Source organism: Urocitellus parryii, chromosome 4, assembly GCF_045843805.1.
Source record: "Urocitellus parryii isolate mUroPar1 chromosome 4, mUroPar1.hap1, whole genome shotgun sequence".
In the NCBI taxonomy this organism is placed as follows: domain Eukaryota; kingdom Metazoa; phylum Chordata; class Mammalia; order Rodentia; family Sciuridae; genus Urocitellus; species Urocitellus parryii.
Window position 1 is genome coordinate 138911954 of NC_135534.1, and position 16296 is coordinate 138928249.

General features: G+C 37.0%; 1 pseudogene; it reads left to right on the forward strand.

Annotated features, from left to right (window-relative positions):
- The first annotated feature begins 14266 nt into the window (after positions 1-14266).
- Positions 14267-14688, forward strand: LOC113183069 (large ribosomal subunit protein uL24 pseudogene; annotated as a pseudogene).
- Positions 14689-16296: the final 1608 nt, after the last annotated feature.

Consider the following 16296-nt stretch of genomic DNA (forward strand, 5'->3'; position numbering starts at 1 on the left):
AAGACTCTTCTGTGTAACAGTGGGAAATCAAAGTGGGATTCAGTATACCTGAGATTCTCAGTTAGTCACTAAATGGCTTTATAAAATGCACACGTGCTGTTATGATTTGGATAACTGTCACCCAAAAATCCAAGCATTAAAGCTTTGTCAACAACCTGTGATACTACTGGGAGATAGTGGAACCTTGAGGAGTGGGGCCTAGTGGCAGGAAATTAGGTCAATGGGTTCATATTCTTAAACGGAATATTGGTACTCCCGCTCCTTCACATCTCTCTGCTTCCTGGCCACCATAAGTGAGCAGTTTCCTGCATCATGCACTCAGCCATGGCATGTTGCCTTGCCACCTGCCCAAAAGCAAAGTGTCACTGACCATGAACCGAAACTTCCAAAACTGAATTAAAAATAAGTCTTTTCTTTTTTAAAATTGACTGTCTCAAGTATTTTATTACAGTAATGAAAAGCTGACTCATACACATGCCTTCTGAGTTGTTTTCTCATCAGTAAACAAAATATCAATGGACTAAATGTATTAGATATTCCATTGATTCAAAATAATCTATAATTTATTACTAAAATATGAACAAATATACATATACTCATCACATAATTCATATGTTTAAGTTTCTAAGCCTCCTGTGGACTTGGTTTGATTATCTCATGACTAGTTCTAGTCAATGTAAAAAAGGAAAAAGGTATGTCATCTATAAGCCTAGATATATAAGAGCAGGTTTATATATGACTTTGGATTGCCAAATTTTCACACAGAAATACAGGAAATCTAAATTTGATTTTAAATGCATATCATGCTGTACAAATATTGCATGTACAGTATGTGACATGCAATATTTGGTGCATATTAATACTAAAACTTATTCTAGATCAATCTGAAATTCAAGGTTAATGAAGCTTCTGTTTTATCTAGTAACCCTAGTTTGAATTTTTAAACTGTCTCTTCCCCTGAGGTAGTTATCCTAGAAGACACTTCTTGATCTGGCAGCATCACTAGTTGAAGGAAGATATGGTTCCTGAAAAGCTAAGTGGAAGATAACTGCCTTGGAGGGTCCCTAATCAGCTTCAGAATTATGGAGAGGCAAAAAAGGAAGCCTTTGTAGCGTTATTCTCTTGCAATTATAAGTGCATTTCTTGTCCAATATAGTCCACCATTACCCTAATTAAATAAGTCTGCCAATCTCTCATTGTCTGTTGATATGATGTCATTTTACGTAATAAAAAGAAAGAGGAGGAGGTCAAAAGACATTCAAAATAGTTCTACCTAAACAATAGTGTTCACATTTTCATATATATCCTTTTTCTCTTGTGGCAAAAATCACTGTTATCTGTTGAGAAAATGAAATCAGACAAACTAAGAGAAAACTGAAAGACATTGCTATTTTCCTGTTTCCTTCAAATTGAGCTAGATAATGTCAGGGAGATAAAAAGCCATAAACTAAATACAAAATACCCTGATGTCAACACTACAGGAAGCTGTTTCTCCCCAATAATTCTCTGCTTCAGTAAAGGGTTTGCCACTCCAAACAATTCAAGTTGGCTCTTCATCTCACCCTGAGGCTGGAGAAGTCATAAAATATACCAGTTTATTAAGTGAGAGATTCTTTGTTTAATCCACCCTGTCCATCTGGAACAGAGCTGGAACCCTCAAATGCCTTCAGGAGAGAGCAGAGGTGATGTCAAGGAGAAAGGCATTCCAGAAATTTGAGACAATGGAGAAAGTAGGACAAGAGGGGTCATGCTCAGAACAAGGGAAGGCTGTGTGACTTAATTAAAATCAATTTTCAGTGTGAACACAAAACCAGTATTGCCAATGTTGGGCTCAGAATGTGACATCCCAAAGACTGACACTTGTTCATGCTGAGAGGCCCTAGAAGCTGCATCAGACTCCAGGTGTCTCTGACTCTCCATGATACCCCTCTGCGCCTAGGAAGAGGCTTTCTAGAACATTCCCTTATTCACCTTACCAGATCCTCCAAAACAAAGACAATTACCTTAGATCTTACTGAAATTTCATTAACCAGAGAAGCTTAAACTCATATTGCAGGAAGGAAAACTGAAAGTTGAACATCACACCTAATGCCAGAGGCACTTGTCCAGAGCAACGGTATGTTCTTTGGTCCCATTCATTTTACCTAAGGATAATTTACTGTCCCTCTAAAATTGCCTGCATCCCCACTTCCCTCTCCCCTATGAAGAACAAATTTAAACTTCAAACTTCTTACCAAACTTTTGAGTTTCATATTTTGTGTATGGCTTTCATCTCTCCTCAAGTTGATAAACTTTGTGTGCTGTTCCCTTGTTAATCTGTCCACTGCCAGTTTATTTCATAGACTAAACTTATGAAAACGTCAGAGGAAACTTATGAATATCTCCCTACACCAGAAATTCTCAGTATTTGACTGAAGTCAGAAATGAAAAGGTAATGAATAAGTTAAGCTGATTTCATGTATTAAAAGTGGCTTGTTTCTACAGTGAACCACTATTCTACAAACCAAATAAAATACACTTCTAGGCAGCTAGTTCATTGCAAATGTCTTGTTAGTGGTTCATTGTTAAAAAATAAATTCTAGGAAAGTTGTATATTTTAAGAGAGAAAAATGATAGGAAATCAAATGTATTTTAGATGTTATCATGAAAGAGATCCATTAAAAAGTAACTTTAAGAAGAAGATATACCAGAAGAAAACTGTATTATTGCATTTTTTTCCTAACTGGAAATATTCAACCATGCATCACTTTAGCAGGTTCTACTCAATGACTCTAGATTAAAGACACCTGTCATAGAAACCTCATCCTCAAGGAAGAGAAAGATAAACAAAAAGATAACATCTCCATGAAAGACCAACAGGATCTGGCCCCTACTTCCAAACTTCCTCCAACTCCACTGCAGCCCCATCGATACACTAGCTGTTCCTTGAACCTATTTTAATATGTTTAAAATGGTACTGAATTTCCCTTTGTGCCTTTATCTAAAAGTCCACTTATCCCTAGGGGCTTCCAGGGCTATACTGAATGTTCTACCAGCACTTCTCCCTCCATAGTCCTCCAACTTTGTTACCAGGCTTTTAGCAATTAATTTTAGGGTCCTTTAGCACTCACTCTAAAGTCACAATAATAGGATTTTTATCTTCGTTTCTCTTATTTCAGCTTTTCCTTATAGCTAAAGATACTAGTTTCTGGATGACAATACCAGCTTATTTTTCTGCCTTTCTATTAATGTTTTTTCTACTGTGTCTACTTTTAAAATTTCAAATGTACACTCATTGATTCTAAATATTGCTTGTCTACAAATAACATTCCTTTTTTCTCAATTTTTTTATTTGTCTTTTTTAGATATATGAGACAGTAGGATGTATTTTGGCATATTACACATACATAGAGTGCAGCCCATTACAATTTTGATCCTATTTTTGTGGTTGAACATGAAGTGGAGTTACACTGGTTGTGTATTCATATAGGAAAGTTATGCCTGGTTCATTCTACTGCCTTTACTTTCCCATCCCTTCCCTTCATTCTCTTTTGTCCACTCCAGTGTACTTCTATACTTCCCCTCTTTACCCTCCCTTATTATGGGTTGGCATCCACATTCGACCTTTGAGTTTTGGGTCAGGATTATTTCACTTCGCATGATATTCTCCAGTTCCATCTATTTACCAACAAATGCCATAATTTTGTTCTTCTTTAAGGCTGAGTAATATTCGTGTGTGTGTGTGTGTGTGTGTGTATATATATAATTTTTTCTTTTCCATTCATCTGTTGGAGGACACCTAAGTTGGTTCCATAGCTTGGCTATTGTGAATTGAGCTGCTATAAACATTGATGTGGCTGCATCTCTGTAGTATGCTGATTTTAAGTTCTTTGAGTATATGCTGGGGAGTGGCATAACTGGGTCAAATGGTGGCTCCATACCTAGTTTTCCAAGGAATCTCCATATTGCTTTCCATAGTGGTTGCACCAATTTGCAGTCCTACCAGCAAGGTATGACTAAACCATTTCCCCCACATCCTGGTCAACATTTGTTGTTACTTGTATTCTTGATAATTGCCATTCTGAATTCAGTGAGATGGAATCTCGGTGTAATTTTGATTTGCATTTCTCTAATAGTTAGAGATGTTGAACATTTTTTTTTCATATATTTTGAAATATATGAAATTGTTCATTGTACGATGTTTCAAGAACACAGTATATTATTTCTCTGACCATATTGATTTTAGTTGTTGTTTTTTTTCTTCTGTTGCTTGCATTCATGATTTTCCTAGAAATTCTTTTTATTTGTTTGTCTGTCTGTTTGGTCTCAGTCTTTTACATTAGTGGTCTCCTGAAAACACCTGCCTACACTTGACTGTTCATATCTGCATGAGGACCTGGAATGTGGGGTTAGATTCTCTGCTCTTCCAGACTTGACTTGCCATGTTGCGGGCTTCATTGTATGGGATCTGACTGGGCAGTTTCATTCTAGGTACCCTATTTGTTGGGATAGTCAGTTCCAGGAGAAGAATCCTCCAATCCCCTGCCTGGGATGTGTAAAACCATTTGACAGGTCCTGAGTCAAAGGTGAGAGTACTGGAGGCCAGAGTCTCACCATTTAGCCCGTGGTTTTTCCCTTTCTTCTTCTGGCTTCAGTTCTGCTTGTCTAGGCTTCTGCTGTGGATGGCAGGAGACGGTGGGTCAAGACACTCACGAGCTTCAACAAGAGTGAGTCTGGTTGCCACTTAGATTCTCCTCAGTCCTGATGCTCCAGATGTGCCTTCATCAGGACTCTAGAATCCAGAGCCTGTCTGAGGTTTCACTTCAAAAATTGGCTTGATTCTTGGGCTGAGGATGTGGCTCAAGCGGTAGCGCGCTCGCCTGGCATGCATGTGGCCCGGGTTCGATCCTCAGCACCACATACAAACAAAGGTGTTGTGTCCACTGAAAACTAAAAAATAAATATTAAATTGGCTTGATTCTTGTCTCCCTTTTTAGCTGACTCATGTCTCCGTATGTGTGTGTGTGTGTGTGTGTGTGTGTGTGTGTGTGTGTGTGTTTGACCAGACCAGGTTCTACTCCTCCCTCTGCTTACAGCCACTCCTTTCTCAATCCTTGTCCTTCAAGTTTTATTTTTTATTTCATTTTTTAATGCTCTCTCTCTCTCTCTCTCTCTCTCTCTCTCTCTTTAATGTTGGGGTCCTGATTTGAACCTAAACCTGTAAAACATAAAGTTTCATCAACTTTCATGTGAAACTATTGCCCAGTATAGACCTTGGTGGCACAGATTGAACCTGAAAGGAACTGTGGACCAAAAGAACAGTAACTTTTTGACCCAAGAATGGCATCTTACTTGGGTGATAGGCAGTTTCCACTAGGCAGAAATGTCTACATCAGGTGCACAGAAACATTAATATGTGACAGAATTGGCCTCTTGGGAGAAGTTGTTCCTAGAGAATAGAGGCAGACTGTGTTCCTTTTCATTTTCCCTTTAGGACTGGTAGAGACTAGTAGAGAGACCAATAGACCAGCATATTGACAGAACAGCAGCTATAGTAGTGAAGGGGTATTCAGAAATTGTGCTCATAAGGGTAGGGCCATGAAAGAAATTAAGGAGGTGAATGCATGGGCTAACCTACTAAGAGTACTGAAAAATTCAAGACTGCATGACATTCTCAGGGAGTAGAAATGGGTGAAAAGGTATTTGGGAGATCTGAATTCTGATCTTATTTTCATTTGTTTTCCAACTGAGGATATAGTGTGAGGTGGGGGACCGAGTGTAATGAGAGGCTAGCTGTAGTCTTTTTGGCAGCTGTGAACCCACACGCTTCCCAGTAAAAGGGATGATAAAACTGTCAAACATATGACATTAAGTGATACAGAGTTGAACACTGCTTTATTCTAGTAGCAATATATGTAATGCCTATAACATATATAAAAACACATGGATTTAAAAAATATTATTGCTTCGGATGTTTAAGGGAAATATGTAATTTTAAAAATGTTTTGTAATATATAATACTTGTAGTGCACAGTGATAAAAGGCATCTTCAAGGTGACCTCTGAATGGGCAATGTATGTGGAATATTTGACTTTCTCTGTTGCTGTCTACAGGCATAGGTCTGAATTTCACACATGCTTTTATTTATATTTGATTTTGAGGGCATTTTGAGAGGAAACAATTTTTAAAGTCAAAGAATTATTTTGGAATGCTGATTTCAACTCGTCATTTGTTTTAAGGTAAGATTTTTCTCTCTACCTTGAATAAGGAAAAGGAAGGATATGTACGATTCAGCAGGACCAGGGATCTTAGCAAAAGTTGTTTGCTGCAAGCATTGTAGAAGCAGATTGTTTATAGCACCCATGTCTAATAATATCAATGAAAGCAAAACTATGACAGGTGTCCAAACTGGCAATACTTCTCCCAGTGAGATCATTTAGTTTTGGGCGACCAAAAATAAAGCTTCAACAGATATACATAAGAAATGAGGTGTGGAACCTAATCTTTGGTTTTTATTTTTCTTTCTTCCAGGAGACTGCTAAGCTAAAGCTTTCACCTACAGATGTAGCACTATAGAAAACATAGTTTCAAGCACTCTTCCTAGGTACTGTCACCCATGGATCGGAGAATACCCATGTTTTTAAAATGGTAATGGATAATCATGTTAACAAGCTGTTCTTCAAACTGCATTGAGGAGAAATTGAATATTTGACTCATAGGTGATTTTAGATGAAAAATGTACATTCTCTGGTACACTACTCTTATATTGACTAATTGATGAGACTGAGGAAATCAAAACATACACTTATGTGTCCTCTTTTGTTCTTTTTCCATTGAAAAATGACCAATTTTGAAAAGGGACATTCTGTCGGTAGATCTGTAGTAAAGATTATTGGTTTAGGAGGCAAGGTATGGAACAACTCTAATCTTCAGTTCGTTAACTGTTAGACCCTAAGAATAATACTTCTTTAAGCTTCAAATTATTGTTTGTAAAATGAAATAAGAGTACTATAAATGTCTATGGAAACTTTAAATGATATACTAAGTGCTTGGGAATGCAACTGGCACATTTAAGATTAAAAATATATTATTGCATTGATCTTATGCATACATGTTCCAAGGTCAATATGGTATAGTAGTTAAAATCTGGAAATGTAAGATTTTCCCACATAAAAATATCAATGCCATTCATTAAATTTCTGCATTTTCTCTGTTGTGCTCTATTTCATTTTCTATTATCGTCTCTTAATACCCTGTAGTTGTTTGCATTGTTGTTCTGCATAGTAGAGGATGTTGGCAGCCTGAGTTTTTGTTGCATTTCATTTTCAAAGATGTGTTCTCAGACTCTTAGATGTAGAATTGCCTCTCTTTTTTTGTATTGTCAACTTTTTAAAAGGCTCGATTCATTTAGCTGTGCACAGGTATGTTGTTAGAATGAGACTCTCACAGTCCACTTGGGAGAACAAATAAAATCTTTCAGTCTCTGCTGATGCATAATCAATAGAAACCTGGCTGCTTGGAATTTTATTTATCTTATAGCTACCTCTGAAGCATGAATGGAGATTGGAACATTCAGGAATTCTTGAGGTATTTATAAATTTTGCTGAGAGATTTGGGGATCAGAATTAAGGGACCAACCCTGAATTCTTTTATAGTTTTTCATCTGCTAAAGATAAATTTATCATTCTAAATTCCCTCAAGACACCAATGTTACTACTGTGAGTTAGTCTTAGATTCAAATTCTTACCTCACCCCTCTTTCTGAGGGATGCTTTTAAAAGGATAAAAACATGGAACTTCCCTGATTTGAGTTTGGGCCTGCAAATTTCTCACTATATTATTCTGAGTTTTAGATTTAAGAAAATAAATGATTCTTGCATAAAAGTACCACAAACTGACTAAATAAAGAAAAATGTATTGTGTTGGAGTTTTATATGCAGAAGTTTAGAATAAATGTGCTCAAGGTCCATGCTACCTGAGAACATGTAGAGAGAATCTCTTCCAGGCTGCTGTTCTTACTTCTGGGGGTTTCTGGAAGCACCACTGGAATGAACTTTGTTCATGTCTGAATGTCTCTATGTGCAAATTTCTCCTTTTTGTAAGGATACCAGACTGTTGAATTAGGGGCACACTCTACTTCAGTATGGCCTCATCTTAACTAATTTCATATGTGAATAATCTATTTCCAAATAAGGTCAAATTCTAGTGCTGAGGACTAGAACATATGGATTGAAAAAGAGGGATCACACATGAATGAAGAAAATGAATGAGCACATAACTTCATTTATTAGTCAGTTACTTTATTATTCTAAGATCTAGTCTTTATTAAAAGAGCCTATTTCTCAGATCAGTTCCTGGTAGATAAATTTATTGCATAGGACTTCCAAGGATTTCAAAGGGGACTAAGTGACCAGAAATACTCAAGAAGAGATCAGGAATGATCTCAATTAACTCTAACCTGACCATACAAGTAGAAATAGTATTTATCATTTCAGTGGCATGACAGAGATTTACAATGTACAACATCTAAGCAATTCCAAAATATATACAAAGCATTAAAGTACTTAAATACAACAGGATTGACAAAATGAAAACACTTTCAAGTCTATGCAAAAAGTCTGAGCCGTTTTCATGAATAAAAACCTCGACTAAGGTATAAAATTGTGAGTGAATTTACATCAAATTCAAATAAATTAATCAGCAATTGTCAAAGCTCCTCATTCATACATCATAAAAAATGGAGCTTGATGTAAATTTCCATCTCATCTAGCCACTGTACATTCTTTAAATTTTAATGAGTGGGTGCGCTTACACCCCACATTGACATATAGAATTTAGTGAAAACTGTGAGTTATAGATTTTTTGGCATACATTACTACAGTAACAGAACTTTATTTGAGAGCAATCTCTTAAATAATAAATATGTTTTATTGGATTATGTTTCAAGATGAACAGTGGGTGTATTGCAAACCATGTTTATGGTCAACAGAGTGCTTAGCACCCAGTTGCTGCCTCCAAAAATGTTTGCTAAATGAATAAATATAATATACTAAGAAAACAATGTGCATCCTATGTCCATTATTTCCATGAGCATTCATTCTTTATGTATAAAATTGGAACGGGAGACTAGGAAGAGAGAATAAAGAAAGAATAAAGACAGCAGACGAAAAGAAAACTGGCAAAGAAAAGGAAGGAAGAAGAGAGAGAAGGAGAGAAGAGGGGATTTAAAAAAGACTGCAGTTCCTCCATTCTCCTCATTACACCTGGCAGCTCCTTGAGAGGTCATTCTTATTAAAACACACTTGTTCTCTCAAACAGAACTTGGAATTTGAAATGGCTTTCAAAAATTCAATACATTCATTTAATGTAAAATAAATGATTTGCTAAAAGGGGGAAAATCCGAGAGGCTGAGTCATGACATAAAGTCTTAAATCCTATTGGTTTATTTTGATTGCATTTGCAAGTACCTGATGAAAATGTGCAAATCAGCCCCTCTCCACGGCTCAGGCTTCCTGTTGATTGTGTGACAGAGTTGCCAGGCACATAACACATTTGTTTTACAGCACTGCATGATGAACTCACAGTGTTTTACCTCCAGGACTGAAAGTCCTTAATTTGTTCTTTGAGGAACAGTCTGTTTTCTTCAAGAGACATGCTTTCGTTGATCAAGCAATTCTACAGAGAGTGACATTAAAGAAAAAGAATCTGAGGATAAGGGTTAGCAGGAAGTATCTGCCCAGTGCCCATGAAAACATAGCTGTGCTAATTTTCCAATTAAACACATTTATTAATTTTTAAATGAAGTTTCTAGAATATGCCTGCATCCAGCACAATAGCAATCTCCAGGGCAAAGAAAAAATGAAACAAAAGTAATGGGAAAAAAATGGTAAGTGAATTTGTAGTGAGTACTTTGTTTAAAGGAAGTAATATAAGTGTCAAGGAATATGTAACACATTTAAAATGTGCTTTTGGTAAAACACTGCTGTCTGCTTAAAAATCTACCTATTAGAATTCCCTAAATCCTCTTTAAATATGTAGTGGGGTGAGAATAATACATGCATCATAAAGAATGCTTCTCTAATTGGTACTAGATTTCCTTGATATATTCATTCAATGCATGCTTATGATTTAATCTGCTGCCTATCAGCCTCCACGCTCTGCCTCCTGCTCACACTAGAGGTGGAGAACTGGAGAGGCGGATGCTCTGCCTCCCCACAGGGAGCCTCCATTCTGTCTGAGCTCATCTTGTCAGGCCACTGCAGGGGAAGGTGATTCTGGAGACTTGAGTAAGGAAAAGAGAGAGATTTGTGATGTGCTCAGCATAGGAAAAGGACAGGCGTTGGGGCACTGGGGACCAGCATAAAAGCAGAGAAGTCAAAGGTTTAAGAAGGAAGAGAGAGACCAAAGAAATAAAGTGAAAAGATGAAGCCTGAGGCAATGAAAAATGACTGAAAAACACTGAAAGCCAGATTGTCTGGTATCAAATCTAAAACTCTGTTGAGCAGCTCTGTGTGTAAAGACATTTACCATTACATGAGAATAACCAGAATAACCCAGTGTACCCCCAGAGCAACCACCAGACATAGAGAACTGATGTTCCGCAGAAGGTAGTAACTGCAGCAGGAAGCACACAGCTTCCATTCCATTCTGAACTTGTTATTTACAAGTAATTGAGGAAATTTGAATCTCAAATTCAGGAGTCAAGCATTTCTTAAAATGTAAAATTCATCATGCCTGGCCCTACCTGATCTTGTAGGCCCTCAGTGTTTTCACCTGAGCAATAGGGATTTTCACTTTCTACTGTACAGTGCATTGCCAACAGCCGAATTAAACAACAGACATTAAAGCAATTTGTGGATTACCACCTGCTTAGCCAGTAATGAGGCTAATAACTTTGCATTCCTACAGCTCTGAACTCTTCATTATGCTTTTCCCATACGTCATCTTCTTTTCTATTCAGAACCACTCTGCAAGAGGGAAATCTCATTGTTTGCATTGAAAGACACTAGAACTAAACTCCTAGAGGCTGAATGTCCCAAAGTCATACCATGTAAATGGCAGAGGCCCCTTCCTACTTCAAAAGTAGCACTTCTCAACCAGGCCAGGTGGCTCACACCTTTAATCCCAGCAGCTCAGGAGGCTGAGTCAGGGGGATCATGAGTTCAAAGCCAGCCTCAGCAAAAATGAGGCACTAAGCAAAGTGAAACCCTGCCTCTAAATAAAATACAAAATAGGGCTGGGAATGTGGCTTAGTGGTCCAGTGCCCTGAGCTCAATCCCTGGTGCCCCTGCCCCCCAAAAGAGTAGCACTTCTCTGCAGCATACATTTCCTTCAACCATTTAACAAATCAGATAATCGGCAGCAGCTTCAACTTTGACTACCCTGTTTTTCCTTCTGGTCAGAGTGATCCAGTTCTGTAAAATGATCTGGTATCAAATACCTTGAAGTGTTCAATCTTTCTATTTAGTTAAGAACAAATATCTGGAAGTATGGAGAAGGAAGATTAAGAAGAGGAAGTAAACTGGAGGAAATGTTGAAGTTGAAAACAGAGCTCCTACCATGCTGGGTAATTGCTTTGCATAGTTTTTTTTAAGCAGAAATTATAGATCCATAATATGCTAATGAACATTCACACTCACAGTGTGCACTGTAATGACTCCGATGGAGAAGCACACAGCTTCCATTCCATTCTGAACAGGCTGTCAAGTGAGATCGTACCTACTTTCCAGCACTCACACATTAAATAATATTTTATTATCAATTTTCCTTTAAAAGACACACATATTCACACCACTGTTATAACATAACATTTTAAGACAATAAAATAGAAAAATAATCAGAGAGAAATAGATATCTTTTAAGCAAATTGCGAAATTCACCAGAAGTTAAATAGTTTTAAAGGTTAGACAAGTCAAAATTAATTAGGATCCCATGAAAACCTCAATCTCATCCAAGTTCACTGTCAATCACCATTCTTGGAAATGCCAGTGCCTAAGAGACACCATCAATTAAAAGGAAAAAAAAAAAAAAGAATATTAAGCACAGGACCATCCTGTTAACACTTTCCCTAAACCAGTACAGCTTATCTCCTCAGTATCTGGGTTTGAGTGTGGGTGTGTTTCACATATGTGTGAATAAACTTCCCAGTCCAGACCCTCCCTGCCAGCATCCCCCACAGGATCATCAGCCTTTCAGATTTGAGAACATCTGACTTAATTCATTTACTAATTGTCTCCCTGAATCATTTTGCCAAGTGATGGGAGAAAACCTAGAATCATCGGGTAGCTGGCTATTGATACCATCTGCTGCCTCGCCTGGGCCCCAGCAGGATGGTATAGCCATGTCTTGTGCAACAAGGTCACCCCTTCTTTCTTCCACTCTATTTAGGACCAAAATAGTTTTGGCTACTATCATAAATCTGTATTGTTAGAGTACCGCATCCCACTCTTTTTTGGACATTCAAACCTAGGACCTCACACATTCTAGGCAAGCATCACTACCCCAGAGCCCCAGACCCAGTCTCCTATTGGCGTCCTTTTAAAATCTGAAATCCATTCTAGTTTCTTATTCCTCCCTCTATAGCGTTCTTATTATGCAGGGCTGAGATAATACTTTCTCAGTTCCAGAAACACACTTCTTGTTTATTTCTCCATTATTTGTTCATGGGTGTACAAGTGAATTTATTGATGTGTCACAGTTTAGGTTCCTCCAGAAGACAACCCGGAAACAAGGATTTAAATGCAAATAGTCTACATAGTCCCTTGGACTTTCATCTCAATGATGTATTTCAAGATCTCAATAGATGCCTGAAAGTGCAGCTAGCACCAAAACCTACATATACTATTTTTTTTTTATCCTGTGCTTACCTCTGTATGATAAAGTCTAATTTATAAATTAGGCAAAATAAGAGATTAACAACCATAACTAATAACATAATAATTACAACAATAAAATGTAATAAAATTTCCAGTATTGCTACTTCTGAACTTTGGGATCATTATTAAAGTGAGAACATTAAAAGAGAAGAGGGAACTAGGGGAGGGAGGAGAAGAGGGTAAGGACGATTTAGGATGATGAAATTGATCAAATTATGTTATATGCATGTACAAATATGTCACAAAGAGATCCACAATTCTATATAATTAATAGGCATCAATAAAAATGTTTCAGATAATTTTTTTAAATTTACTTGAACATTGTGATAATGTCAATCTGATAACAGAGATGGGTCATGTATGTGACATAATGCGATTAATATATAACATTAACCTGCTGGGCAAAGAGATGATTCATATCCAGGTAGGACAGAGCAGGACAGTGTGAAATTTCTTTATGTTACCGAGCATGGTGTGAAACTTAAAACTCATACATTCTTTGTTTCTGGAATTTCAAAATTTTGGAACATCATTGACCATGGATAACTGAAACTATGGAAACCACAGCTTCTGAGAAGGGGGCCCTACTTGTATAAAGATAGATAAAATTAACAGAAATTAATTAAATCTAGGTAGGGGATATTGGTTACTAATTATACAATGATGTGGAATGTTATCCCAGGAAACATCAGTGAAGGGGAATAAGTAACAAGTTACATTAATCCTCCTGTACTTCCAGACTGCTATGCTAAGGGCCCCAAACTGGACCTAGCTATCAAAAAACCACTAAGCAAAGAGAAGAAGAATTTGGCAGCTAGAAATTATTATATAGTAGTTCTGTGTTTGCCTAGTATGCATGAGGCCTTGGGTTCAATACCTAGTACCCAAAACCAAAATGTTTTATGGTACTATTTCCTTATAAGTTGTTTGCTCCAACTGAACTTGAGTTTCTTCTGGGGCCCCATGTCTTTGTCCCTCATCCCTGTGTTATGCTAAGATGTAGTTGATGCTCAGTGAGTTTTGTAGAATGAATATGTAGATGAATGAATAAAGATGTCATTTGTGTAAAAAATAAATAAATAAAATTTTAAAAAGAAATTATTATATGGTAAGGTCCTAGGAAATACTGTTAGAAACCAACATTTTCTGCCACAAGATTAATGCAAGCCAAATAGGATTATAATAGAACCTACATCCTCAGAGTGCTTTGGAATACAATGAATATAAACATATAGGCCACATAGGTTCTGATGCATGCTAAGTGTTCAATGGGCTTTATTATGTCATGCCTATGAGGATTATGATTATGATAAAATCAGTTTTATTGGCTTGTCAGATATTCATTCTTATTCAGTTAAGAATCATCTCTGGCTCTTCCCTTTTGTGACCATTGCCAAAGGGTCAGTGACCAAAATGAAGTTCAATCCTTTTGTGAAGTTTGATCGAAGCAAGAACTTCAAAAGGCATTTCAATGCACCTTCTCACCTTCACAGGAAGATTATATCCTCCCTTCTTTCCAAAGAGCTGAGAAGTACAGTGTTTGATCTATGCCCATTTAAAAGGGTGATGAAGCCCATATTTATAAAGGTCAGCAGATTAGCAAAGTGGTCCAAGTGTATAGGAAGAAGCATATATTTTCTACTGAATGGGGGCTATAGGAAAAGACTAATGGCACAACTGTTCATGTAGGCATTCACTCCAGCAAGGTGGTTATCACTCGGCTAAAACTGGACAAAGACTGCAAAAAGATACTGGAATGGAAGGCTCCGTCCTAAAACGTAGGGAAGGAAAGGGACAAATATAAAGAAGAAACAATTGAGAAGATGAGAGAATAAAGTAACCATATTAACAACTTGCTTTAAAAACTGCTAAAATGAAAAAAAAATTCTGTGCTGTTTTTGTGTATTCCTTTTCTATTCTAGAAGTTTTTAAAAAAATATTTATAATAAAATGTAAAATATATAAAATTTAAATTGTGGAACATAGAGAGAGAGAGAGACACAAGGTTTGAAATCATAGCATGGAGCAATGATTAAGCCTAAAAATGCATTACCCAACAATCCTCAAATTTGTCATGATTGTGCAAATAGCAAGATTTCAACCAAGAATAGTTTCTAGCTTACTCTTACTTAAAATACCAAGATCAGAATTGGGAATTTTTTTTTTCTGAAACCAAAGGGCTCTTAGGTTACTTGAGGGTCAAAGATTATATGAAAATAATTTTGGCCACTTTTTTCATAAAAACATATTCAATTACCAAAAATATGAAGTACAGCAACCCATGGTACGTGGTTGTTCTTTATAAAAAAAGTTCAGGTTGTACATAGTCATGTGAGCTTTCTCCTGATTCTGAAACTTCAGATAATTTTAATCAGCAGATTATTAAAGGGAGATATCTTCTTATAGACTCATACAATTCACAGACATTATTCATGGAAAGACCAATCTTACAAGGACATGTCTAAAACTCAAAAGAAATAGGTTAGAATTTTTCAAACCTTCTTGGTTCATGGCACTCTTAATGTTTAATGATATTTCCAGGGCACCTAGAACAAAATTAATACTTTACTTTTCCTTTCATTAAGTAGTTCAGTCCAAACACTGCAAAGAGGATTTATGTTCTATCAATCTAGTAACAATCGAAAAAATAACATTGGACATAAATGTCAGGAAATGATATTTTATTTATTTCTTATCTAATACTCATAATGGGATGTGCTTTCTGAGGGATGTTGCCGCTAATCCTACTGCCAACATCCAACAGTTGCATTCCTTTGATTGAGATCTGTCTCTGGCCCTTGGATACACGTTTCTCACTTGAACAACAGGTGTCAGGGAATTAGCATCCCCAGGAATACTCCTATGTAACCACGAATAAGAGTTGTGCATGCTGTATTCTAAATTTGGTTGTACTTCCACAACTCATTAAGTTGGGAACCTAACATCCAAGATGGTGGTGTTTTATAAAGTGGGACCTTATGGAGGTGATTAGTTCACAAGGGAAGAGCTCTCTTGAATGGCATTAATGTCTTAAAAAAGAGACCAGAAAAAGAGCCCTCCCCCTTTCTACAATGTGAGATCACAGTGAAAAGGCCATCTGTGAACCAGGAAGTGGGCTCTCTGCCAGACACCAGCAAATTTGCTAGTGAACTTCCCAGTCTCCAGATCTGTGAGAAATAAATTTCTGTGGTTAATAAACTATCCATTGTATGATATTTTCTTATAGCAGCCTGAACACACTAAATTGGTGTCTAAATGCTCCTGTTCCCTTATTAATGGGGTGACAGAACTCTGATATTTGTTCTAGTCGGTCTCTCAAGAGTTTGCCACTGGAATTAAGCTCCACTTGCCAGAGTAGACTCTTGCTTGCTAACATAGTCTTCTATCAGATGCCTTGACTTTTCTGCTTAGCCTTCTAGTGTTTCCTGGAATCATGCCCTAAG